Here is a 27,956-nt window from a genome sequence, read left to right as displayed (position 1 = left end):
TCATTAAGTTTATCATTAAAAGAGATATGACTAAATAGTGTAATCAGGGTGTCCCGGAAATAGTAAAATGGGGCATAGGGGTAAGACAATTGGTTAGATAATGTACTTAATAGTCATTTCTTTAAAGTTTTGTTTTTTAAGTAGTGTATGCTAGCTTACATCCTCCAGAGAAGATGTTTTTTCAGAGGTTTCATTGGTTTAGTTATTTTCTAGACACTCAAGTGTGAGGTATGTGATCTTTATAATAGAGTAGTCTAGGGTCTAGATCTTGAGTTGTTGTTATTCAGTCACTAAGTCGTGTCCCCATGACTTTGAGACCCCATGGACTGCAGCATGCCAGGACGCCATGTCCCTCATTATCTCATGGAGTTTGCCCAAGTTCATGTCCATTGAATCAGTGATGTTTTCCAACCATCTCATCCTCTGCCACCCTCTTCTCCTTTTGCTTCAATTTTTCCCAGCTTCAGGGTCTTTCCCAATGAGTCAGTTCTTCTCATCAAGTACCCAAAATATTGGAGCTTCAGCTTCCAATGAGTATTCAGGGTCGATTTCCCTTAGGATTGACTGGTTTGATCTCCTTGCTGTCCAAGGGACCCTCAAGAGTCTCTTCTCCAGCACCACAGTTCAAAAGCATCAATTCTTCGATGCTCAGCCTTCTTTATGGTCCCACTCTCACATCCATATGTGACTACTAGAAAGACCATAGCTTTTACTACACGGCCCTTTGTCAGCAAAGTGATGTCTTTACTTTCTAATATACTCTCTAGGTTTGTCATAGCCTTCCTTTCAAGAAGCAAGCGTCTTCTAATTTCATGGCTACAGTCACCATCCACAGTGATTTTAGAGCCTAAGAAGAGAAAATCTCTCATTCCTTCCACATTTCCCCTTCTATTTGCCATGAAGTAGTGGGACTGAATGCCATGATCTTAGATTTTTTAATGTTGAATTTTAAGCCAGTTTTTTTCACTCTCCTCCTTTACTCTCATCAAAAGACTCTTAGTTCCTCTCTGCATTCTGCCATTAAAATGGTATTATCTGCATATCTGAGATTGTTGATATTTCTCCTGGCAGTCTTGATTCCAGCTTGTAACTCATCCAGCCTGGCTTTTTGCATGATGTACTCTGCATATAAATTAAATAAGCAGTGTGACAGTATACAGCCTCCTCATACTCCTTTCCTAATTTTGAAGTTGTCCCTTTTTCCATGTTTGGTTCTAACTGTTGCTTCTTGACCTGCAAATGTATTTCTCAGGAGACAGGTAAGATGGTTTGGTATTCCCAACTCTTTAAGAATTTTCCACAGTTTGTTGTGATTCATACCGTCAAAGGCTTTCTAGTAGTCAATGAAACAGAAGTAAATGTTCTTCTGGAATTCCCTTGCTTGCTTTCTTACTTCCCATGTGTAAGTACAAATTTCTGGCAGTTTGAACATTCTTTAGGAATACCCTAATTTGGAATTTGAATGAAAACTTACCTTTTCCAGTTCTGTGGTCACTGCTGAGTTTTCCAAATTTGCTGACATTTGAGTGCAGCACTTTAACAGCATCATCTTTTAGTATTTTAAATAGTTCAGCTGGAATTCCATCACCTCCACTAGCTTTGTTCGTGGTAATGCTTCTTAAGGTTCACTTGACTTCACACTGCAGGATATCTGACTCCAGGTGAACGACCACACATAGTCATTATCTAGCTCATCAAGATCTTTTTTTATGCAGTTCTTCTGTGTATTTTTGCCACATCTATTTAATCTCTTCTGCCTCTGTTAAGTGTTTACTGTTTCTGTCCTTTATCATGCCCATCCTAACATGAAATGTCCCTTTGATATCTCCAGCTTTCTTGAAGAGATCTCTAGTCTTTCCCTTTCTATGATTTTCCTCTATTTCTTTGCATTGTTCATTGAAGAAGGTCTTTTTATCTCTCCTTGCTATTCTCTGATTCTCTAGATCTTGGGTATCTGACACATTTTCTGTATATTCTCAACATCCACGTAAAGGAGCAGAAAAAGCCTATTTAGATTAATCAGACCAGTGTAATTTTTTCTACTTACTGACAAGCTGAGCTCTAACAGAAGGTTGGACTGAGGGTGGTAGTCCCTGTTAGGACTGAATGGGATAGGACGGACTAGAATAGAATTGGAACCAGATATTCAGAAATATGAGTGATCCATAGCCAGGGCTCATTTGGAATTTCAGTTTGCTGAAAAGTTTTTACTGAGCCTCACTAAAAGTAAGAGGTTGGATGGATAACTTTTTTTTTTTATTCTTTGGTTCCAGCCTGAAATGAAAACAAATCAAAACACAAAATTCAACACCCACATGTTGTCTTACTTTTACTCTTTGTTCCACATATATATTTCCATATGCTGATTCCACGACCACATTTTCACTTGAGAGCCAAAAATTTCAACGATGGAAATCATTAGAAGTACAACACAGGAAAAGGTTTTATACAAAAATGAAAAGCGTTTATGCATAGGGTCATCCGTAACTCTTCACAGTCTGACTTAGATTTCTTACCTAGGCCAGGGCTAGTGTCTTTGCATGTATATGTGATACTCACCTAGTGTCAGCATAGATAAAGTGCCTCCAATTTGGAAGCATAAAGAGCGTCTGATAATTGTCTGTAAAACAAACAAAAGCACAGAAGACCTAAAATAAACCTCTGAAAACTTAAATCTGGCAAAATGTACACAATTAATAGGCTGTATTGTAACAGTAACCAGTAAACCCTATATCACTGTTTATAAACATAATGAATGCATAATACATAATTTTATTTCTCCTATTATTGAATAGAATAGACAGTGGCTCAGTCAGTAAAGAAACCACCTGCAGTGCAGGGGGCTTAGGTTCAATTCCTGGGTGGGGAAGATCCCCTGGAGAAAAAAATGACAACCCACTTCAGTATTCTTGCCAAGAGAATCCCATGGATAAAAGAACACCTTTCTTTAGAATTGTGGGTAGTGAACAGCAGTATCCATTTCTCTCCCTTGAACATTTTTAGCAATTTGATTGATGTAATTCATATCTCAGACAAGTTCACCCATTTAAACTGCACAATTCAATGGTTTTTAGTGTACGCCATTACTGATTTTTTAAACTACAATTCTTTCTCTTTCTATATACATATATGTATATGTATACATCATATAAATATATGTATGTAAATATACATAAATATATATCACTTGCCAATTAATACCACTTAAGCATACAATTCAGAATACAATTCAGAAACCTGTATGCAGGTCAGGAAGCAAGAGTTAGAACTGGACATGGAACAACAGACTGGTTCCAAACAGGAAAAGGAGTACGTCAAGGCTGTATATTGTCACCCTGCTTATTTAACTTACATGCAGACTACATCATGAGAAGTGCTGGGCTGGAAGAAGCACAAGCTGGAATCAAGATTGCCAGGAGAAATATCAATAACCTCAGATATGCAGATGACAACACCCTTATGGCAGAAAGTGAAGAGCAACTCAAAAGCCTCCTGATGAAAGTGGAAGTGGAGAGTGAAAAAAGTTGGCTTAAAGCTCAACATTCAGAAAACGAAGATCATGGCATCCGGTCCCGTCACTTCATGGGAAATAGATGGGGAAACAGTGGAAACAGGGGCAGACTTTATTTTGCGGGGCTCCAAAATCACTGCAGATGGTGACTGTAGCCATGAAATTAAAAGGCACTTATCCTTGGAAGGAAAGTTATGACCAACCTAGATAGCATATTCAAAAGCAGAAACATTACTTTGCCAACAAAGGTCCATCTGGTCAAGGCTGTGGTTTTTCCAGTGGTCACGTATGGATGTGAGAGTTGGACTGTGAAGAAAGCTGAGAGCCGAAGAATTGATGGTTTTGAACTGTGGTGTTGGAGAAGACTGTTGAGAGTCCCTTGGACTGCAAGGAGATCCAACCAGTCCATTCTGAAGGAGATGAGCCCTGGGGTTTCTTTGGAAGGAATGATGCTACAGGTGAAATTCCAGTACTTTGGCCACCTCATGTGAAGAGTTGACTCATTGGAAAAGACCCTGATGCTGGGAGGGATTGGGGTCAGGAGGAGAAGAGGATGACAGAGGATGAGATGGCTGGATGGCATCACTGACTGGATGGACGTGCGTCTGAGTGAACTCCAGGTGTTGGTGATGGACAGGGAGGCCTGGTGTGCTGTGATTCATGGGGTTGCAAAGAGTTGGACACAACTGAGTGACTGAACTGAACTGAACTGAAGCATACAATTCAGTGGCATTACTTACATCGACAACGTACAACTCTCACTATGATCTATTTTCAAATGTTTTTTTATCACCCTAAACAGAGTATTTTAAAAAAGAATCAGCCACTTTTGATTCAGAGAAAGTCAACCATAACCTAAGAAAACTACAGTTCCCAATAGTCTTATGTATATCAATCGATTTAATAGAGAAAAACAGAGGGGAGTTTACAGCAACAATGGAGTACATCTTGGAGCAGCTGCATCCTTCCACACATGTGAACACACAGGTATCCATTCTCTGAGATCCAGCACAAACATTCTCATGTCCACATGGATTCAGGATTATAAACGCCGGTGCCCATGTAGTCTCTCAACAGGCTGAGCTTACCTTACAGAAAGAAAACACAAACATGAAGGAATAGACAATCAAATGTTGGGAAAACAAGCTTGCAGTGAGAGGGGTAGATGAAGTAGTATGTCCATTAGAAAGAAGAATGTTTAGGGATTTACCTAGCAGTCTAGTAGTTAGGACTGCCCTTCAAAGGGAGCTTCCCTGGTGGCTCAGTTGGTAAAGAATCTGCCTGCAACGTAGGAGACTTGTATTCAGTCCCTGGGTCAGGAAGATACCCTGGAGAAGAAAATGGCAACCCACTCCAGTATCCTTGCCTGGGAAATCCCATAGACAGAAGAGCCTGGTGGGCTACAGTCATGGGATTGCAAAAGTTGGACATGACTTAATGACTAAACCATTACCACCACTTCAAATGGAGGGCCCACGGATTCAATTCCTTGTCAGCGGGCTAGGATCCTACATGCCTTGTGCAGCCAAAAAAAAAAACCAAGAATGGAGACTAGTGGTTAGGTAAATTTGATGGCTTTAAAACATGCCCTCTCATCAAGAGCTAGAGTCCAAGTCTCTTCTCTTTAAAATATAGGCTGGCCTTATGAACCTCCTTCCAAAGAACAAACTGGAGGGAAACAAGACTGCACGAGTTTTGAGACTAGGTTAGAAAGACTAGTAACTGTTCTTGGCACCTAGCTTCCATGCTTTGCAGAAACCCAGTTCATGGAGAGAGTCTACTTGTAAGTATTTTGGCCAACAGCTCCCACTGAAGATGCAGCTGACAGCCAGCATCCATCATGAGACATATGACTGAGGAAATGATCAAAATAACTCAAGTTCACCATCTGACCAAAACCATATGAAAGGCACTGAGCAACAACCAATTAGCTGAACCAGGTCAGCAGCCCAAACCATGAGAGGTGATAATAAACGATCCTCATTTTTATGCAATTAAATTTGGGGTGATTTGTTGTGCAGCAGTTGGTAACCAGAACAGTAGGGTAGTTAAACGAGTTATATGGGAAATGATCAGCAAAGGCTAGGATTAAGGGTACTTTTTCCATATTTGCTTTCCTTAAAATAGAAGGAAGAAAGGAATGTTTTAAAATTGAAGTTTATTTTTCTTGTGTTTTTCTATTTGGTGAAATTGAGTAACAGGCTTTCAAATTAAAGTAAATTTAACAATATTTATTTAAAGGATACATATTTTTATAATTAAACATAGAACAATTTAAGAATTTTTCATTACTCATTTATTAAGTAGAGCATATTTCTTAGATTGGAATGGAATTTTTGTTTGGAAGTAAATGAATAAAGACATCTCTTAAACACATGAAGCTTTATAACTAATTTTAATTATTTTTATTTATTCATTATTAGTATTTATTAAGCATCTATTATGTGCTGGCTATTCTGCTTGTGGTATAACACCACAGTTGATAATATATAATCTTTGCACTCAAGGAGTTTATAAGAATATTTTATGGGAGAGACAAAAAAGCAAACCAGAAATTATGGTGGTTGTGGTTTAGTTGCTAGGTCATGTCTGTCTCTTTGCGATCCTAGGGACTGTAGCCCACCAGGCTCTTCTGTCCATGGGATTTCTCAGGCAAGAATACTGAAGTAGGTTGCTATTTCCTTCTCCAGGGGCTATTCCCAACCCAGGAATTGAACCTAGGTCTCCTGCATTACAAGCAGATTCTTTGCAGACTGAGCTACAAGGGAATCCCAGAAATTATGGTACAGTATGCTGAGTCCCACATACAAGTAATCCATTATCATGTAGGGACAAATCATGAGCTCTTTAGAAGAGGTTGGAGGAGTGTCAGGAAAGGATTCTTAGAGTGAGTCATGGCTACATTAATATCTAAAGGAGAGAAGTCAAGAGTTCATCTAGTGAAGCTCTAGGGGCTGATGGGAAGGTTGGGAGGAGGAGAGCTAACAGTTTGGGCAGAGGGTATAGAATGCGCAGAGTCCTGGAGACAAGAGTGCATATGTGCTCAGTCACTTCAGGCATGTCCAGCTCTTTGTGACCCTATGGACTTCAGCCCACCAAGCTTCTCTGTCCATGGGATTCTCCAGGCAAGACTACTGGAGGGGTTGCCACGCCCTCCTCCAGGGGATCTTCCCAACCCAGGGATTGAACCCATGTCTCTGGCAATGCAGGCAGATTCTTTACCTCTGATCCACTGGGAAAGCCCGGAGGCAAGAATATACATATCCAGTTCTGAGCACTGCAAGTGTCTCAAGATGACTGGGACAGAGCTCACAAGGCAGAGAAGCAACAAGACAAAGCACTAGACACCCCTCAGTCGTGTTAATAGTTTTGACTATTTAAAAGAGGGGCCAGATCAGATTTGACTTCAATGTGAAAAACATATTTGAAAGAAGTAAGACTAGAATTTGGCAGACCAATCAGAGCACTCTTGCAGCAGTTCAGGCAAGAAAAGGCAGAATGTGAAGCCATTTGATGGTGCAGGAAGAGGGAATGGAGGGGAATGATCATTTTCAGTCCGTGAATCATCATATCTGCCTGAAGCCCTCTTGGACACAGATAAAACTGATTGTGAGTTAGTAATCTAATTTCGGGAGGGACAGATCCCGGGTGTGCATTTCAGGGTGACAAAACCTATTGAGAGAGTGGCTGCCCATGTGGCATTCTGGATCAAATGCCATATATATTGTAAAAGCAGACAGTGCTTTGGTAAGCTAGTAATAGCGTTCAACCAAAAATTTGTCTTTAATGAGAAATCTCTACCACACCAGTAACTTATATGAAAACAAACATTGGTGTGTGTATATCTAGGTGTCAAATGAATATTCATGCCTCATGTGTCATTTAACATTTTCACAGTCTCACCTTGAATGAAGGGATCAGAGCCCCACTCATTAAAGAAATGATAACCCTTTCCTTATGAGCCTGCTTGGTATTGCAAATTGGAATTTGTTCAGCCCCTTTTGAGAATGATTCCTCAAATTAGGACTGTGCGCTAGGTGGTAACAGTGCCAGTGTGCTTTGAATAAAATCAGCACCTATAGATGAAGTAATTTGTTTTTTAAACATTCAGTCCAGTTCAGTTCAGTCACTCAGTCGTGTCCGACTCTTTGCGACCCCATGAATCGCAGCACTCCAGGCTTCCCTGTCCATCACCAACTCCCGGAGTTCACCCAGACTCACGTCCATCGATTCAGTGATGCCATCCAGCCATCTCATCCTCTGTTGTCCCCTTCTCCTCCTGGCCCCAATCCCTCCCAGCATCAGGGTCTTTTCCACGGAGTCAACTCTTCTCATGAGGTGGCCAAAGTACTGGAGTTTCAGCCTTAGCATCATTCCTTCCAAAGAAATCCCAGGGCTGATCTCCTTCAGAACGGACTGGTTGGATCTCCTTGCAGTCCAGATTTTAAACATTACCTTTGTGTAATTATATGCATGGATATGTGTGTTGTATAATTATTTTGAAGATGCCTATGTATATTAAAGTTGATAAATACAGATATTGAGTAAACTGAACCACTCAAGAACAGAATCTTCTGATTCATTCCATGTCAATTCAAAGAGGAATTAAAGTGATTCTTTGCCAACACAGTAAGTGATATGGCTAGGACAACTGCTTTCTTCTGCTGCTACTAGAACAAATTATTATCACTGTGGGGAGAAGAAAAAGAAATGGTGTACAGCAATTCATACAATAAATAACCATAGTAGCTGTATCTATTGTCATGAAGCCAAATATGCTTGGTTTAAATCACTTGTACTAATTACTGAAATTTCAATGGAATCATTAGGGATAAGTATTTATAGAAATTCAAAACTGAAGTTTAGTGGTGCTGTAGATTTCAGCATTCAAGTGTATTATTTATTTCACTTTATTTAAAAATGTTATTAAAAGAGATTAGCCTGGGGGTTGTGAAGGCAGGTCAAGATAATCACAAATGGATGGTCTGTGTATTGGGGCTGATGGTAAATACTCATTATGACGGAGAGCAGAAATTTACTGTTTTTCAAGTCATTTATTACATTTTACTCTTTTAGCTACAAACTATGTATTATGTCAGTTTAATCCAAAAGGAAAGCAAGCAAGAAAAAAATTATGGGCTGCAGACCATGTGCTAGACACTGTGACACTGTCTTATTCAATCGCCGCAGTCACACTCTGAGTTATAGCCAACATCATTTTCAAATGAGTGATCTTAGACTTTGCAACCAGCTGCAGTTCTCTGGCCAATAAGTCTTGGAGGTAGGACTCAAAAGATCTGTCTGGTTAGATATCTCACAGTCTATAAGAATATCAATTACCCCTGTCACTTGCCTCCCAATTTCACTGGTGGTCAAGAACGTCACCTTTCCAGCAGGAGATAAAAATGTAAAGGAAGAATCAAATTACCAGAATCTGAATTTTGTGATTCCCCAATTACAAAGTTTTTGAATTTCAAAGGAATTTGGAGGTGTTCTGGTTTAAGGGCCCTTTTATACAGAGGAAGCACATGAAACTCACAGAGGAAACCTGATGGATTCAATGCCATTATCGTTTCTAGTAGTAGGCTCGGGGCTAGACTTCACTTCTGTGGAGCCATACTGGAATGTATTCGCTGCTGCTGCTGCTAAGTCGCTTCAGTCGTGTCCGACTCTGTGCGACCCCATAGACGGCAGCCCACCAGGCTCCGCCGTCCCTGGAATTCTCCAGGCAAGAACACTGGAGTGGGTTGCCATTTCCTTCTCCAGTGCATGAAAGTGAAAAGTGAAAGTGAAGTCGCTCAGTCGTGTCCAACTCTTCTCGACCTCCTACATAAATCACAGTAAAATGTTAGTCCCTCAGTCTTGTCTGATTCTTTGTAACTCCTGGACTATAGCCCGCCAGGCTCCTCTGTTCATGGAATTCTCCAGGCAAGAATGCTGGAGTGGGTTGCCATTCCCTTCCCCAGGGGATCTTCCCAACCAAGGGATGAAACCTGAGTCTCCTGCACTGTAGGCAGATTCTTTATTGTTTAAGGCACCAAAGAAGCCCTCAGAAATCACACCTAATTTTCATGAGATTAAATGCACATTCAAAGCAAACACAACCTGTTTTGCTGCGTTTGAATTCTTAGTTTTGCTTTTCAGAAAATGATGGTCTATAAAAATTTGAACATTTTGCTTTTGAGTTTCTTTTGCTATGTCTTCTCTTCATTCTTTTTACTACTGTAGAAGTGTGTAAAAGTAAACCAAAACAATAACAGAATTAAGTTGAAATGCAAAAGGAAGTTACACCATGTATGCCCAGTTTGGGATAAATTCATTCTGGCTTGGCTTGATGCCATTTTTTTGCCAGAACCTTCCTTTTACAGTTGTCCATCCACTGTATTTGTTTTTTTTTTACTCTACCCCTGAATCTATCACTCTTTCCTGTCTGTTGGCACTTTCTCAGCTGTTCCAAAGCTATTATTCTCAGGTTTTGGCCCTGAGGACACAAAGTTCTTTGGTCTGAATCACAGATACTCTTCAGTTTGAGGTACAAGCTTCATTTTTTTCAACTCAAAACATCCTTGACCTCTGTCCATAGAATTGTGCTATATATATATATAATATTTGAACTGATGTAACACATTAAATGTACATTGTACCTAGCATCACTGACATTTTGTCCCAGTTCGCCAGAACCTCCCTCTTTTAGCTCTGTGTTTGAGAAAATGCCCTCTGTCTCAGGCAAAATGGGGTAAGAACCAGTTTTCAATGGTGTTTTTCATATACTTTATTTGATTTTTCAAACAACCCTAAGGCTTAGACAAAGTAGATATTATCACCAAATTTTGAAAAATTCTTTGCTTTCTAGTTCCACAATTAACTCTATCATTTTTGAGAGCTTAGATTGGTGTTTGTTTATTCATTTGTAAAAACAAAAAAAAATGCACTGGACGAAACAAGTGACCCATACAGGTCCTCTACTTGCCGGCCTATTCAAACTCAAGTACATGCACAGCATCCAGAGATATTAAGTGATTGGCTCAAGGTAACCATTTTAATACTACACCCAGCTGCTTCTTTTTTTCTAGTTTCCATGGTTCTTTCAGGTTCCCCATCTCATACATTCTCTCCGAACTCCAGAATTCTTCCCTGCTAGTCCCGTAAGCATCAGCCTTCATAACCTTCATGGTAGCCTCCACAGAGGACTTCCTTTCCAAGCAGTAGAATACCCACCCTAATAGGAAAGGAGTTGGAATTCCTGAGAAACCTGGCTCTGCCATTTACAAGATTGGAAACTTCAGCGCTGAGGTTTCTGCTCTGGTGTCTCTAGAGGTGGGGATAGGACAATACCATCTCTCACAACATCCTAGCATTGCTTCCTTCTCACATAGGGACATGTGGAAATTAGCAAAATGATTACTAGATTATTATTTTTATAAAGCAATTTTAATTACCTGGAGAAAGTCCAAGAAGATATAGGTTTAGAAAACTTAGGTTACATATACAGATAATTGGGAAATATGTACAGATTATTATTAGATCTTAAAAAATACCTACTATACATGTGCAGTTAAAATGAATGATTCAGAACCCATGAGAGCTCTCGCTTCATTTAGGGAAAACTTACTTTTTGTGTTCATGGGAGTCCTGTAGATTCTTGGCTTGTGAAGCTCTATTACAGTTAACTCTGTTATGGGTATGATCTATCATGAAGTAAATGCTGTCATTCCATTAATTGGGCTAAAATTGGAGAGCATGATTCTTACTCTCGTCTTTTTTTGAGGGGGTTTGTGTGAATTGCCATTAGTGGGGCTTCCCTGGCGGCTCAGACAGTGAAGAATCTGCCTGCAATGCGGGAGAACGGGGTTCAATCCCTGGGTCAGGAAGGTCCCCTGGAGAAGGAAATGGCAACCCACTTCAGTATTCTTGCCCGGAGAATCCCATGGACATAGGAGCCTAGTGGACTAGAGTACAAAGGGTTGCAAAGAGACAGGCATGACTGAGTGACTAACACTTTCTCTTTTCACTTTGAATGAGTTGAAGTCACTGAGAATTGAGTTAGGGACAGGTTAGAATGAAAATGAGTTAAGTAGCATGCATACACCAGGGTAATTAGTAGCTAAAGTAATACTTAAATGCAAAGTAAAGAAAGATAATGAGCAAAGTAGAAGTTACATAAATTATGTTTTTATGTAATAACTGGAATGCTCCTGAGATTAGAATGTTAGTTTTGTTTGGTGCATTTAGTAAGTTACTTCAAAATTTTCATTAGAGCCAGATGAAAATGGCTGAAGGTAACAGCATACAGGAAGACATAATCAGCAAACATTTTAGATTTTATTTAAAGAGTACTGTTCTCCTCTATTCTAAAATATCTGGAATTAATTGATGAGCTCATAGGATGAATTGATATAAAGAGTGAGCTCTGAGAGTAAATCATACAAAATAAATTTTGTTCTGTAGAAAGAGCTGACCCCCTCTGTGTAATCAGAGTTCTGCTCCACAGGAACCCCCTCCACTTCCCCACACCTCACTAAAGTCTGATGTTTTTAATGCTTTTTTTAAAGTCTATATTTTAGCCAGAAGGATTTATATCAAAAATAAGCCATCAAGTTGTAGGGAGATGAAGAATGAAGGTCACCACCTTTCTATTTTATCTTTCTATTACTCCCAGCCTAAAACTGGCTCCTGGGGTGGTGCCTATTTCTGTAAGAAATTCTTTTCACTGATCTCGTCTTTGTTGTCCTTATAATAGGCTGCATTCAAGAGCATGTAAGCATCTAATGTGCATGCACTGAAACTTCTTCAAGGGAGAAGAGCCTGGCTTCTGAGGCCTGTGGGCTTCCACTTGACACCAGGAATTCTGAAGTGCTTGCACTCAAAAGAAATCATTCTCTTCCCCGGTGTCCTGATTAAAAAGGGCAATTCACAACTTATTTTAAGAGGCCTCAGACCCTAAACACTGGGCCAGGCTTCTCTCTTCTCTTCACACGTGGTTTATAAAGTATGACTTTGCAGTGTTTTATTGTGTCTTCATATACTAGTAAGTAAATGATTAAGTAAATGCAGCCAGATGCTGACAGCATATTAAAAACATGAACTTTGTTTACTTTGTCAATATGTATATGCACACATGCAATGAGAGATTTAGAATACAAACAGATTTTCTTGACAAGTCTGTTTGCTCAACATTAATGCTAACATGTGTATGTATATGTATGTATAAGTTTATGTGTGTGTGTGTGTGGTTGTGATTCTTTTGGAAAGCTCACTTTAGTCTTTGTTTCATTTTTTTCTTTTCTTGACTAATAAATGACTTTTATTTTTTATAGATGATATATAATACTGTGTTAGCTTCAGGTGTACAAAGTGGTTCATCTATCTATCTATCTATACACATATAATTTTTTCTGGTTATTTTCCATTACAGGTTACCATAGATACTGAACATTGTTCCCTCTGCTACAGTAAATCCTGTTGCTTTTTAATCGTTTATATAGTAGTGTGTATTGGTTAATCCCATACTCCTAATTTATCCCTCTTTGCCCTCCCTTTCCCCTCTGGTAACCATAGGTGGTTTTCTATGTCTGTGACTGTATCTATTTTATAAATAGATTTACTTTTATTATTTTTTTAGATTCTATGTATAAGTGATATTTCCTTTTTTAATGTTTCTGTGTAGCTCAGCTCATTAAAAACCCTGTCAATATACACATACTCTGTAAGATTTACCTGTGTTTATGTTTAAAATTCCTCAGTACAAATCCTACTTCTTGAATATCATATGACAGCTCTGCATATGTAAACTGCAGCAGCTACACAGGCATGCTACATGAATTATCTGCTAACTTGCCTCTCATAATTATATTTTAACCTCATTTTATCATCCCATGTCTCTCTTTGAGGCTTTGATTTCTCTGTTGAATTGTATAAAATCTTCTGTGATTTGAAATTATTTCATCTGATGTCAGAGGAACCCCTCTCAGGTGTGATTTTGTGAGCAAGCTGAATGTTTACTCTTTGTTTTATAACTATGTCTGATGAAACACTTGTCATGGATTTAACAGCATAATAAATTACTAAATTAAAATTCAAAATAACAGTGAAGAGAAATTGCTTAACATGGTTTATCAAATATTATCTCACAATCAAAAATATATTATCTGAGTCTAGATATACAAAAGCAGTCTTAAAAATATAAACAGTCAGATGGCTAGGCACTAACATGTCAAATATTTTTACTGGAACATGGCTATCACTTTATTTCACATTAATTCTCTGGTTTTCGTGACTTTCTAAAACAGGGAAGACCAATATTTTCATCTTCATTTTGCCTTTAGGGACCCTGAGTCACAGAAGTTGTGTTATTTGCCTGGGGTTTGTATAGTTAAAAAGTAGAACAACTGGGAATAAGATGTTTAATAGCAATTAAGTATCTATTTTTCAAAACCCAATAGATATCTGTTTTGAATAAACTATGTGTTTATTTTTTTCAGACCTACTGGATTTAAAATTCTTTAGTCATTACAGCCCACTTGTTTTGCACTATTTGACAGATGCATGTGTGGAAATGTTAATTTACAAAGAACATTTAGATTGGAGTGTCTTATGCACACCTCCTTGGAGAGGTGCTTCTATCATGGTTTAGGTAGCTTGTATTTTCTTCTCTGTGTTCATTTTCCTTCTTCTCCCTCCCTCATTTATTCATTATCAAAACGTCTTATAAAACACCTAATTTATTTGAAGTAGAGACCTAGAAGCTACAAACATGAAGGAATGGAAAAGACTCTTGATGGCAAGAAACATGCATTCTAACAGGAAAGCCAAATAAATTAACTATGACTATTGAATGTGCATTGGAAAAAAATGTGGACAGTTGGGCATGTTTTGAAATTAAATGTGGTGTGTACGACTGTGAATATTGTGGGTAATGTTATATATCTATCGTTTTGTATTTTTGATGAGTGTTTAACTGAATTACATGTAGTGTCTATCAGTTTTACGTTATCTCATTGCACTTTTGTGTTTCAGTCGGAAATAGAAGATACCTAGATGAAGATTAAATTCAGATTGTTTAAGTAAGAAAAAAGAAAACCTCTACCTCCCCCCAATTATTTTTATTTAAACTAAGCTTGAAAAGAAAATAAGTTATATTTTTTCTTTCTTGCCACAAGTATAATAACATCAGGAAGCTATCTTTATAGGAATGACATTCACATTAACTAACATTTTTGAGACCTTGTAAATTAAAGACTATATTCTATTTGTGGTGTTGTTTTTTGTTTCTTTTATTTGTTTAAATTTTTTTAATTGGAGGATAATTGCTTTACAATGTTGTGTTGGTTTCTGCCATATATCAACATGAATCAGCCATAGGTATGCATATGTCCTCTCCTTCCAGAACCTCCCTCCAAACTCCCAACCAATCACACCCCTCTAGGTTGTCACAGAGAACCAGTTTTGAGCCCCCGGTGTCATATGGCAAATATCCACTGGCTATCTAATTTTACATATGGTTAGGTCCATGAATCAAGGCAAATTGGAAGTGGTAAAACAGGAGATGGCAGGAGTGAACATCAACATTTTAGGAATCGGAGAACTAAAATGGACTGGAATGGGTGAATTTAACTCAGATGACCATTATATCTACTACTGTCAGCAAGAATCCCATAGGAAAAATGGAGTAGCCATCATAGTTCACAGAGGAGTCTGAAATGCAGTACTTGGATGCAGTCTCAAAAACAGAATGATCTCTGCTTGTTTCCAAGGCAAACCATTCAATAATACGGTAATCCAAGTCTACGCCTTGACCAGTAATGCTGAAGAAGCTGAAGCTGAATGGTTTTATGAAGACCTACAAGACCTTCTAGAGCTAACACCCCCCAAAGATGTACTTTTCATTATAGGGGACTGGAAGGCAGAAGTAGGAAGTCAAGAAATAGCTGGAGTAACAGGCAAATTTGGCTTTGGAGTACAGAATGAAGCAGGGCAAAGGCTAATAGAGTTTTGCCAAGAGAATGCACTGGTCATAGCAAACACCCTCTTCCAACAACACAAGAGAAGACTCTTATATTCTTTTCAGCCAAAGATGGAGAAACTCTATGCAGTCAGCAAAAACAAGACCGGGAGCTGACTGTGGCTCAAACCATGAAATCCTTATTGCCAAATTCAGGATTAAATAGAAGAAAGTAGGGAAAACCACTAGATCATTCAGGTATGACCTAAATCAAATCCCTTACAATTATACAGTGGAAGTGACAAGTAGATTCAAGAGATTAGATCCGATAGAGTGCCTGAAGAACTATGGATGGAGGTTCATGACATTGTATGGGAGGCAGTGATCAAGAACATCCCCAAGAAAAAGAAATGTAAAAAGGCAAAATGGTTGTCTGAGGAGGCCTTACAAATAGCTATAAAGGGAAGAGAAGTAAAAGGCAAAGGAGAAAAGCAAAGCTATACCCATTTGAATGCAGAGTTCCAAAGAATAATGAGGAGAGATAAGAAAGCCTTCCTCAGTGATCAATGCAAAGAAATAGAGGAAAACAATAGAAGACTAGAGGTCTCTTGAAGAAAATTAGAGATACCAAGGGAACATTTCATGAAAAGATGGGCAGAATAAAGGACAGAAATTGTATGGACCTAACAGAAGCAGAAGATACTAAGAGGTGACAAGAATACACAGAACAACTATACAGAAAAAAATCTTCACTACCCAGATAATCACGGTGATGTGATCACTCAACTAGAGCCAGACATCCTGGAATGTGAAGTCAAGTGGGCCTTAGGAAGCATCACTACCAACAGAGCTAGTGCGGGTGATGGAATTTCAGTTGAGTTCTTTTGAATCCTAAAAAATGATGCTGTGAAAGTGCTGCACTAAATATGCCAGCAAATTTGGAAAATTCAGAGGTGGCCACAGGACTGTAACAGGTCAGTTTTCATTCCAATCCCAAAGAAAGGCAATGCCAAAGAATGCTCAAACTACCACACAATCACCCTCATCTCACATGTTAGAAAGTAATGCTCAAAAATCTCCAACACATGTTTCAACAGTACGTGAACCCTGAACTTCCAGACTTTCAAGCTGGATTTAGAAAAGGCAGAGGAACCAGAGATCAAATTGCCAACATCCATTGGATCATCAAAAAAGCAAAAGAGTTCCAGAAAAACATCTATTTCTGCTTTATTGACTATGCCAAAGCCTTTGACTGTGTGAATCACAACAAACTGTGGAAAATTCTTAAAAAGAAGGGAATATCAGACCACCTGACCTGCTCCTGAGAAATATGTATGTATGCAGGTGAAAAAGCAATAGTTAGAACTGGACATTGAACAACAGACTGGTTCCAAGTTGGGAAAGGAGTATGTCAAGGCTGTATATTGTCACCCTGCTTACTTAACTTACATGCAGAATACATAATGAGAAATGCTGGACTGGATGAAGTACAAGCTGGAATAATGATTGCCAGGAGAAATATCAATAACTTCAGATACACAGATGACACCACACTTATGGCAGACAGCAAAGAAGAACTAAAGAGCCTTATGATGAAAGTGAAAGAGGAGAGTGAAAAAGCTGGCTTAAAACCCAACATTCAGAACACTCAGATCATGGCATCCAGTTCCATCACTTCATGGCAAATAGATGGGGAAACAATGGAAACAGTGGCAGATTTGGGGGTCCTCCAAAATCACTGCAGATGTTGACTGCAGCCATGAAATTAAAAGACCCTTTTTCCTTGGAAGAAAAGTTATGACCAACCTAGACAACATGTTTAAAAAAAGACATTATTTGCCAAAAAAAGTCTATCAAGTCAAAGCTATTGTTTATCCAGTAGTCATGTATGGATGTGAGATTTGGACTATAAAGAAAGCTGAGCACTGAAGAATTGATGCTTTTGTACTGTGGTGTTGGAGAAGACTCTTGAGAGTCCTTTGGACTGCAAAAAGATCCAACCAGTTCATCCTAAAGGAAATTAGTCCTGAATATTCATTCGAAGGACTGATGATGAAGCTGAAACTCTAATACTGGCCACCTGATGTGAAGAACTGACTCACTGGGAAAGACCCTGATGCTGGGAAGGATTGAAGGCCAGAGGAAAAGGGGACGACAGAATGAGATAATTGGATGACATCACCAACTCAATGGACTTGAGCTTGAGTAAACTCCAGAAGTTGGTAATGGATAGGGAAGCCTGGCATGCTGCAGTCAATTGGGTTGCAAAGAGTCAGACACGACTGAGTGACTGAACTGAACTGAACTGAATTTAGAAAGACTGTATTCTTTACTAGTACATGCTCGTTTACTCAATTTTGTCAAACTGTTTGTTATCCAATGGATTGTAGCCTGACAATCTCCTCTGTCCATGTAATTGTCCAGGCAAGCATACTGGAGGGGCTTGTCATTTCCTCCTCTGGGGGATCTTCCCAACCCAGGGATTAAAATCCATCACCCATGTCTCCTGCATTGCTGGGAAATTCTTTATACTGTGCCACCTTGGAAGTTACTAGGAAATACTCCAGATCAATTTTCATCTTGACTATAAATGACACTACTTTTTGTACCCAGATAATGTGATATATAAAAATTATAAGCAGTTGTTTTATGAACCACCTTAACACCATAATTTTGAGGAAGACGTTTAAAAGCTTGCAATAAGAACAAGAATCAATTGGAAATAAAATATACACTTTCAATTTAAAAAGAGAACTAATGTATATTATGGCCATTCTTTTTATGTATTTGCCTGATGTTTTGTGTAACATAATACACTTTGGTTGGCTTATCAGAGAAATGTGTATGAATGCATAAGAGGTCACAGATGAAAATTTATGGCCACTCTCTAAAGTAATATTTTTCAGGCTATCAATGGAACTTTAAAGTTATTGTTTAAATAATTTTTTAAATACAGAAATCATCATTAACCTCATGTGAGATCTTTATGAATATGAGAAAACATGGATATTGAAGGCAATACAGGCATACTTGTTTTATGTTTTTAAGAAGTACCTCTAAAAAAGCCTATTTTCCCCAGTTTGAATTTGATATAATAATAATTTATTAATAAAATTCTCATTTTCTTTTTGGTTTGTTTTTTATCAAAAATAAAATTTGACAGGCAACAGATACCAAGATCAACACAAATACCCATAACTAACAATTTCTTTGCTCAATTATGTAAAAATTATTTAAAAATCCACATAAGAAAACTTAACTGGGACATATGTTAAATATTTATTTGTTTTAAACATAGTATCAGTACATAATCCAGATACAGATTAGTAAGTGCTCAGCTTATGATTTGACCTTCACATTTTTACAGGTGTGTTCCTTTTCATTAAAAGAAACAGGAGAATTTACAGTATATCAGCGTTTCTCTCTTCTGGTTATTTCCTAGAGATTACACTGAATATGCAAGTAATTTTAGCCACATCTTTATCAGATTTAGTCTAGAGATGGGGAACTTACTACTGAATTTGATTTAAATAAATATTTGATTGGAAAGATCACATTAAAATTTTAGATTGTTATTTAACATATCAATATTAATTTTAAACACTTTATACATCTATGAATAAGGAAATCAAATTCTAGAGATGATTAAAACTTACTTCAAATTATACATTTAGGCAATGGCTGAAAAAAAGATTTATATCATGTACTTAGTTTCTAAGACAAGTGATTGTTCCCAGCCTCCACATTCACTTTTGCCTCTGACCAGATAAGAGAAAGCCACATTGTGCCAAAGGTTGTTAACAATATATACACTCCCCATTGCCTTGTATGTAGAACAAATTCTGCCATGGGCCGTCATATACAATAATAAGGTCAGTGAAAACAATGCCTTTGAATATTGAGCCAGTTTTATACCAGACACCAATCTTGTGGCAGGCATGCAGAAATTGTTTTTAAATTTATTTTACATTCTTATTCAAAAGCATTTTCAAATCAAACATCCTTCAGACGTCCTTTAACTATTTTGCTAGGGCTTAGGAAAAATGCAAAGCAATACACTTTCAGGTGTACACTGTACAGTATAATTTGCATACAAATGCATTTTTACTGAAAAAGATCAGGGCAGGGTTTTAAATGTGTTTCTGCATTGAACTTTTAGGCATTGTGTAAAGTTGAACATAATATAAAATTTGGAATTCTCTCTAGTCCTACACATTCCATAAGGGATAAGTTGATATTTTGCAGGTAGCAGGGTACTAATTCACTGAAGCTGCTGCAGAAAGAGTCGTACACATCAGACAACATTAATGAATTGGATCACTTAATATATTTTCATACTTGGGCTTCATCAAGGACTTTCAACCCCAAATATTATCTGTAATGGATATTTATAACTGGGGATCTTGATGGAATAAGGGGAAGATTTTTCTCAATTCCATATAAGACATTAGTAATAAATTTAAGGCTGGTTACAGGTTTTAGTGTTTCCAGTGTAATTAACTGTATCAATGCACTAAAATGATATAAAAGATAACAAGAAAATAATATTATCCAGGAATCCGAGAAGAAATGTACATGGAACACTCTTTAGAATATTAGAGAAGCCAGATAACCAAGAGGAAATACAATAGCTAAAGAAGATAATTAAGATAATTTCAGCGTCAGTAAAGCTGCTAAGAGAAATAAAGATAATTTAAAAACATGTTATGAATTTAGAAATGATACAGTAAAAATTTGTGTTTGCTGTTCTGTCAGATTAGTACATAAATCTGAAAAAGTAAAGAGGCTAACTGTAGAATTGAAAAGGTGAAGATAAACTGAATACAGATTAGAAGGAAATGGGTAAAGGGGTATTTAAGGAAGACACCTTGAAAATGCATTATTTATTCACATATATCATCATATTTGATACATTCAGATAATCCTTCTTGAGGAAATAAGGTCTCCCCTAAGAAATTATTTCCTAAGCTGACCCTCCTTTGGGTTTGAGGCCAATATTCATACTCTCTATGTGGCTTGAATAAAACCAAGTCAAATATTAAGATGTTGAACATGTCTGTGACCTGGGAAATAGAACTAAAGAATTGACAAAGCTTGTGTCTCACAGAGAAAAAACAATGAGAGATCAAATAATGAGAGATTCAGAATCAAGGTGATTAAAGTCAGGCAAGTATTCATCTGATAAGACCTCTGAAAGAGAGACTTAGCAGAGAGGGTTATGAGATAGAGTAGTAGGCGCTATTTGAAAGTGTAACAACAGACAGAATTTCCAGAACTGAAGAGAGGTATGAATTCTCAGTCTTCAAAAGCCCAACAGATTCTAAACAAAATAAATAGCTTGAAATCTATACTTAGGAATCCTGTGGTAAAAGTGAAGGCCATGTAAGAAAAAGAAACAATGTGAACATCAAGAAGAAAAGACAAATTCCTGACGAGGGAATGAAAATTAGACTGAGAGCTGGTTTCTTGTCAGCAACAACATGAGTCAGAAAGGAATGGAATAGTATCTCCAATCCTGAGGAAGAAATAACTTGAATCATGTACCCGGCAAAGCCACCAAGAAAAAGGTTGAAAGAGAGATTTTTCTTTTGTCTCATAAGTATTGAGAGAATTTACAATCAAGATGTTCTTTTTTAAGGACCTTCCAAAAACGCTCACAAAAGAAAAGATTTTCCAGGACAGTGTAAGACAAAAGAAGAAACATATAAAGCTAAAAAATACTGACTTTATAAAATCATAACATCATAACCTAGTGTTAAAGCAAGATAGAACACTGGAAAAGGTGTAAGCTGGGAATGAGCACAATAAAATGTACTTTTCAGCAGATTGGTAAAGCAGAGTCAAGTCACAGTGAAGACTGTGTTACATTATGTAGGTGCTCAGTCGCTTCAGGCGTGTCCAACTATTTGTGACCCTATGGACCGAAAACAATCAGGCTCCTCTGTCCATGGGATTCTCTAGTCAAGAATACTGAAGTGGATTGCCATGCCCTTCCCCAGGGAATCTTCCTAACCCCGGATCGAACCCAGGCCTGCTGCATTGCAAGGCATTGCAGGGAAGCCCTTGTGGCACTATATGGTACATTAAATTTCAAAGCTGATCATTCAGTTCAGTTCAGTTCAGTTGCCCAGTCATGTCAGATTCTTTGCAACCCCATGGACTGCAGCATGCCAGGCCTCCCTGTCCATCACCAACTCCCAGAGTTTACCCAAATTCATGCCCATCGAGTCGGTGATACCTTCCAATAATCTTATCCTCTGACGTCTCCTTCTCCTCCTGCCTTCAATCTTTCCCAGTATCAGGGTCTTTTCCAGAGAGTCAATTCTTCACATCAAGTGGCCAAAGTGTTGAAGCTTCAGCAGCAGTCCTTCCAATGAATATTCAGGGCTGATTTTCTTTAGAATTGCCTGGTTTGATCTCCTTGCTATTCAAGGGACTCTCAAGAATCTTGCAGTCCAAGGGACTCTCATGATGATCATTAAATGATTAGAAATAGGTGTTTGCTTAAGGTAAGCAGAAGAGGAAAAATTGAAGGGGATCAATCACAATATTAGAGAAAACCATAGAAATATATATATATACACACTCCAGTATTCTTGCCTGGAGAATCCCACGGACAAAGGAGCCTGGTGGGCTACAGTCCATGGGGTTGCAAAGAGTCGAACACCACTGAGCAACTAACACACACACACACACACACACACACACATATACACATACACCAAAAAATGTCAGTATTTTAGTATGTATATATGTACTAGACTCTTAAATACATTCAGAACTGACTTTAAAATTTTAGTCTCATAGTGTTTAAAAAAATGTAAGGATGGAGCATTAACTTGTAGAAGGTTTGGAATTATTTTAAAAAAAAGTATACTCCTTTTAAAAAGCATTTCTGGAAAAATGGATATAAGTTTCAACTCAACAGGGAGAATAACCATCGTGCAATGTGTGCATTTAACATTGTGGATAGAGAGGTTGACAAATACAGATGTATAGATATGCCTTCAGCAGTAGTTTGAGAAGAAATTACAGAAAGATTGTAATGCACTTCTTCTATTAGTTGAGATATATTAAGAAAATGAAAACAGTAAAGGTATAAACTTTTTGCACAGCACAATTAAAAAGTTTGATTTCATGTACACTGATAGAATCCCTCACACAAGAAAGGGAAAATACACAATTTTTTTTAAGCACACTTAGTAAAACATAAGGATGGAACATTAGTTTGTAGAAACTTTGGAATTATTAAAAAAATATGTATACTTCTTTTAAAAAGCCTTTCTGGAAAAATAAATACAAGTTTCAACTCAACAGGGAGACATAACCATCGTGCATTGTGTACCTCTAACATTGTAGATAGAGAGATTGACAAATCTTCCAAAAATTGACTGGGTACTATGTAATGAAAAAAATCAAAGAACTGGAATAATATAAAATAGTCTGATTATAATCGTCTAAAGTTGAAAATCAATATTGAAAGTTTACATTAAAACACTATATATTTATAAATTTATTAAAAAACACATTTCCAACTGACTCATTTGCCAAAGAATAAATCATAACATAAACTAGAAAATAGTTATAAATAATAATTAAATAAAATATAAATTATAGGATATGGTTTAAAAAGCAGAGAAACTTGTAACTCTAAATACTTCTATTTGAAAGAAGACAAAAATTTTTAAGCTAAGTGTTCAACTTATGAAATCAGAAAAAGAAAAACAGAGTGAACACTAATGAAAAAAAGGGGAATAAAAATAAGAGTAATTAATAAAATAAAAAAATTACAGAGGATTAATGAAGGTACACCATTGCTCTTTGAGAAGATTAATATAATTGACAATACTTTGGCAAGATTTATCCAAGTAATATATAGAAAATATTCAAATGATATTAGAATCAAAGCATGTATATAACTACAATTGTTGGAGAAATTTAAAAAGAGAATTTAACAATTTTTTGAATAAATCCAAAAGATTTGAAAACTTAGTCAAAACACATTTCTAGAAAAATAAAAATTGCCAAAATGGAATCAAGAAATAGTACAAAAAATTGAATTCTTCTCTAATTGTTAAGGAATTCAATCAGTGATAAAGAATCTTGCCACAGATATTATAACAGGCCAGACAGTTTTACAGAAGTCAACTGAAAATCCAAGGCAGACTTAATTTGATAGAAGGCAAACTCATGCAGTGAACAAAAAAGGAGGGAATACTCAATCACTCTATTAATGTAACTCTTTCAACCTACTTCCAAATCAGGAAATGCCAATAAGAGGGGGAAAATAAAAACTAAAAAAAAAATGTCAGTTTCACTTATCAAAAGTAGAAGCCAATGTTCTGAAACAAACTAAATAATACTTTTAAAAGAAAATACCATTGTGTACAAATGTACAAGGGATATAGGACTGGTTCAACTTTACAAAATCTATTGTTTATTCATAATATTAACAGGTTGAAGAATAAAAAACAGTTAAACTCCTCAATAGATATGGAGGGAAAATAATGATAAAACTTCTTGCAGAGTAGGAATAGAGGAAAACTTCCATTGTTCAAATAATCTATGCAGACCTACAACAAATATCATACATCAGTGAACTGTTAGAAATACTTAGGAATTGTCTATGGCTGATTTCATGCCTCCGTGACAAAGTTGAATAATTTCTAGAGACCATATGACCCTTAGAGTCTTAAAATGTTTTCTATCTGGTCCTTTGCAGAAAAAAAAAATGCCAACTACTGGTTTGTAGTCTAAAATGATTACATTTAATAAAGCAGTTTATCAACTTTATAAAAATATCAATTAAAGTACATTAATTTATATTTACAATAAGAATTTAAACATATATATATATATATATTTATACACATAACGTATTTTATAAATATAAAGTAATAGTACATCATGAGAAACGCTGGACTGGAAGAAACACAGGCTGGAATCAAGATTGCCGGGAGAAATATCAATAACCTCAGATATGCAGATGACAACACCCTTATGGCAGAAAGTGAAGAGGAACTAAAAAGCCTCTTGATGAAAGTGAAAGTGGAGAGGGAAAAAGTTGGCTTAAAGCTCAACATTCAGAAAACGAAGATCATGGCATCTGGTCCCATCACTTCATGGGGAAGAGATGGGGAAACAGTGGAAACAGGGGCAGACTTTATTTTGTGGGGCTCCAAAATCACTACAGATGGTGACTGCAGCCATGAAATAAAAAGACGCTTACTCCTTGGAAGGAAAGTTATGACCAACCTAGATAGCATATTCAAAAGCAGAGACATTACTTTGCCAACAAAGGTCCGTCTAGTCAAGGCTATGGTTTTTCCTGTGGTCATGTATGGATGTGAGAGTTGGACTGTGAAGAAGGCTGAGCACCGAAGAATTGATGCTTTTGAACTGTGGTGTTGGAGAAGACTGTTGAGAGTCCCTTGGACTGCAAGGAGGTCCAACCAGCCCATTCTGAAGGAGATCAGCCCTGGGATTTCTTTGGAAGAAATGATGCTAAAGCTGAAACTCCAGTAGTTTGGCCACCTCATGCAAAGAGCTGACTCATTGGAAAAGACCCTGATGCTGGGAGGGATTGGGGGCAGGAGGAGAAGGGGACAACAGAGGATGAGATAGCTGGATGGCATCACTGACTCGATGGACGTGAGTCTCAGTGAACTCCGGGAGTTGGTGATGGACAGGGAGGCCTGGTGTGCTGCGATTCATGGGTTTCACAAAGAGTCGGACACAACTGAGCAACTGCTCTGATCTGAAAGTAATAGAATTGCGGGAATCTCATTTTGAAGAATATTATTAAAAGATAATGAAAGAATTTAAGGAGGATTAAATAGATGGAGAGAGAGACACTACACTCATAGGCAGAAATACCTGACGTTGGAAAGACTGTTAGCAAGCCAAACTTGCGTCTGCTCACCTGATGCACAGCAAAGCCAAACTACTGACACAAGACTGTGATGAAGGAAAGTACAGTGTTTATCACAAGGTGCCCATTGTGGGGCCAAGCAAGAAGAGGCAGCTCATGCTCAGAAGACCCAGACTCCCAGATGGGTAAGAGTTTTTAAAGGTAAGGCGAGGGAGAGGGTGGCAGGTACCTGACCAACTCATGCTCAATTCTCTGATTGGTTTATGCCGAGGTAGCCAGGGGTTCTCAGGGAATCTCAATCATCAACCTTCTGATTTCAACCTGTCTCAAGTTGACATGCTGATGGTCAGCATGCAGTTAACTTCCTCCAACTTCTGGGGGTTTTAGTGTCTGCAAAACAACTGAAGGATATGGGTGAGTATATTATCTATAGCACTTGAGGAGGAACTACAGTTTCTACTTTGTTTTATGGCTAAACTAATATTATTTTGTCTTTCTTGTTTTCCTTTGTTTCTGTATTTTCACTTCTCTGATTACATTTAATATTTGGAATTCAGGGAAGGCCTAGTAGGACAAGCTTTTCTGTAATCAAGTGCAGGGGACACTGGGGAAAGGACTGGGTAAGGAATCTTTCCTAAGGAGGTTCCCTGGGAAATATATATATACTATATTTAATATATATTTATACATATATATTTAACATATATAAAATTATATATCTTTGTAAATGAAAATCAATGTACAGATTATATTCTATACATGTTATACATGGATTATAATCTATACATAATTACATATACTCTGTAAAAAAAGTGGAAAGGATTAAGAAAATTTAACACTCTTCTGAAGAAGAAGAAAAAGATTGGGAGGTGTTTTTCTGTCAGATGACACATCCTAAAGTGGCAATATTTTAACCAGAATACTGTTGAGGCAGTGATAGGAGAACAGATGAACAGAACAGAAAAAGTAACTCAGACACATATAAATATGCTAACGTGAACTACAATAAATGTGACATTAAGAGTTTATCAAGTGGTACATATATACAATGGAATACTACTCATCCATTAAAAAGAGTGAATTGGAGTCAGTTCTAGTGATATGGATGAACCTAAAGCCTGTTATACAAAGAGAAGTAACTCAAAAAGAGAAAACAAATACTGTCCTTGGAAGGAAAGTTATGACCAACCTAGACAGCATATTAAAAAGCAGAGGCATTACTTTGCCAACAAAGGTCTGTCTAGTCAAGGCTATGGTTTTTCCAGTAGTCATGTATGGATGTGAGAGTTGGACTGTGAAGCAAGCTGAGCGCTGAAGAATTGATGCTTTTGAACTGTGGTGTTGGAGAAGACTCTTGAGAGTCCCTTGGACTGCAAGGAGATCTAACCAGTCTGTCCTAAAGGAGACCAGTCCTGGGTGTTCATTGGAAGGACTGATGCTAAAGCTGAAACTCCAATACTTTGACCACCTCATGCGAAGAGTTGACTCATTGAAAAAGACTCTGATGCTGGGAGGGATTAAGGGCAGGAGGAGAAGGGAATGACAGAGGATGAGATGGCTGGATGGCATCACCAACTCAAGGGACATGAATTTGGGTGAACTCCGGGACTTGATGATAGACAGGGAGGCCTGGCGTGCTGCGGTTCATGGGGTCGCAAAGAGTCAGACACGACTGAGTGACTGAACTGAACTGAATTCATATGTGGGGAATCTAGAAAAAATGGTTTTGTTGAACCTATTTGCAGGGAAGGAGTGGAGAGGCAGATTTAGAGAACGGACTTGTGGCTACAGTGGGGGAGGAGAGAGTGTGATGAAGAAAGTAGCATGGACAGAAATATGCTGTCACGCAGCCATGCTGCCTAGCTGGTGAGAAGCTGCTGTGTAACAAGGAGCCCAGCCTGGCATTCTGTGATGACCTAGATGGGTAGGGTGGAGGAAAAGAGGTAGGGTAGGGAGGGAGGTTCAGGAGGGAGGGCATTATTATTAATTATTATTTGCATGGCTGATTTGCATATTTATACAGCAGAAAGCAACACAACATTGTAAAGCAATTTCCCTCCAATTAAGAATAAAAAAGAAAGTATATTAAAGAATAAAAAGAATGCTTGCTGTGAACACACTCTCCTTTCCTGACGGCTGGAAAATGCAGAAGCTGCTTTTGACCCAGAGAAGGACTTCACTCTCAGAGGCTGGCAGACTGCTCACTGCCCTGGGTTCCCAGATGACCTTGTAGAGTGGTGCCCTCCACTTCTCCTAACTGCTCACCTATCTTTGAAATCAGATAGGAGGGAGTGAAAACTCTTTCATCTTATTTAAACCACTGTATTCAGGACTCTTTGTTAAGAGTAGCTTAGCTTATCTAATACTGATAGGTACCATTGGTCTAGGAGTTCCAAAGGCCATGTATATATAAAGTTTGGTTTATACATTTAAATGCAAAAAAATGTTTACTCAGAAACATACACAAGTGATCAGTTATGCAATCAATATCTAAAATCAACTAAGTAAAAAATATCAGAAAATATGAAACTAAAGTAGGAAATTATTTCATTAAAAAATACAAAATACATAAAGTATAAAGGGAAAAAGTTGCTATGTCTGAGTGCACTAAAGTTAAGAATATCTGTTTAGCA

General features: G+C 37.6%; 1 long non-coding RNA gene across 4 annotated transcripts in view; it reads right to left on the bottom strand.

The window, feature by feature from the left end:
* Positions 1 to 27,956, bottom strand: part of LOC113898349 — a 304,517-nt gene that overhangs the window by 127,077 nt on the left and 149,484 nt on the right. For all 4 annotated transcript variants that reach the window (XR_003512615.1, XR_003512617.1, XR_003512616.1 and 1 more), the window contains exon 5: positions 2,560 to 2,620. This is a non-coding gene — a long non-coding RNA (uncharacterized LOC113898349). The remainder of the gene's footprint in view (positions 1 to 2,559; positions 2,621 to 27,956) is intronic.

Source organism: Bos indicus x Bos taurus, chromosome 9 (genome assembly GCF_003369695.1).
Source record: "Bos indicus x Bos taurus breed Angus x Brahman F1 hybrid chromosome 9, Bos_hybrid_MaternalHap_v2.0, whole genome shotgun sequence".
NCBI lineage: Eukaryota > Metazoa > Chordata > Mammalia > Artiodactyla > Bovidae > Bos > Bos indicus x Bos taurus.
This window is presented reverse-complemented; position numbering and strand designations above follow the sequence as displayed.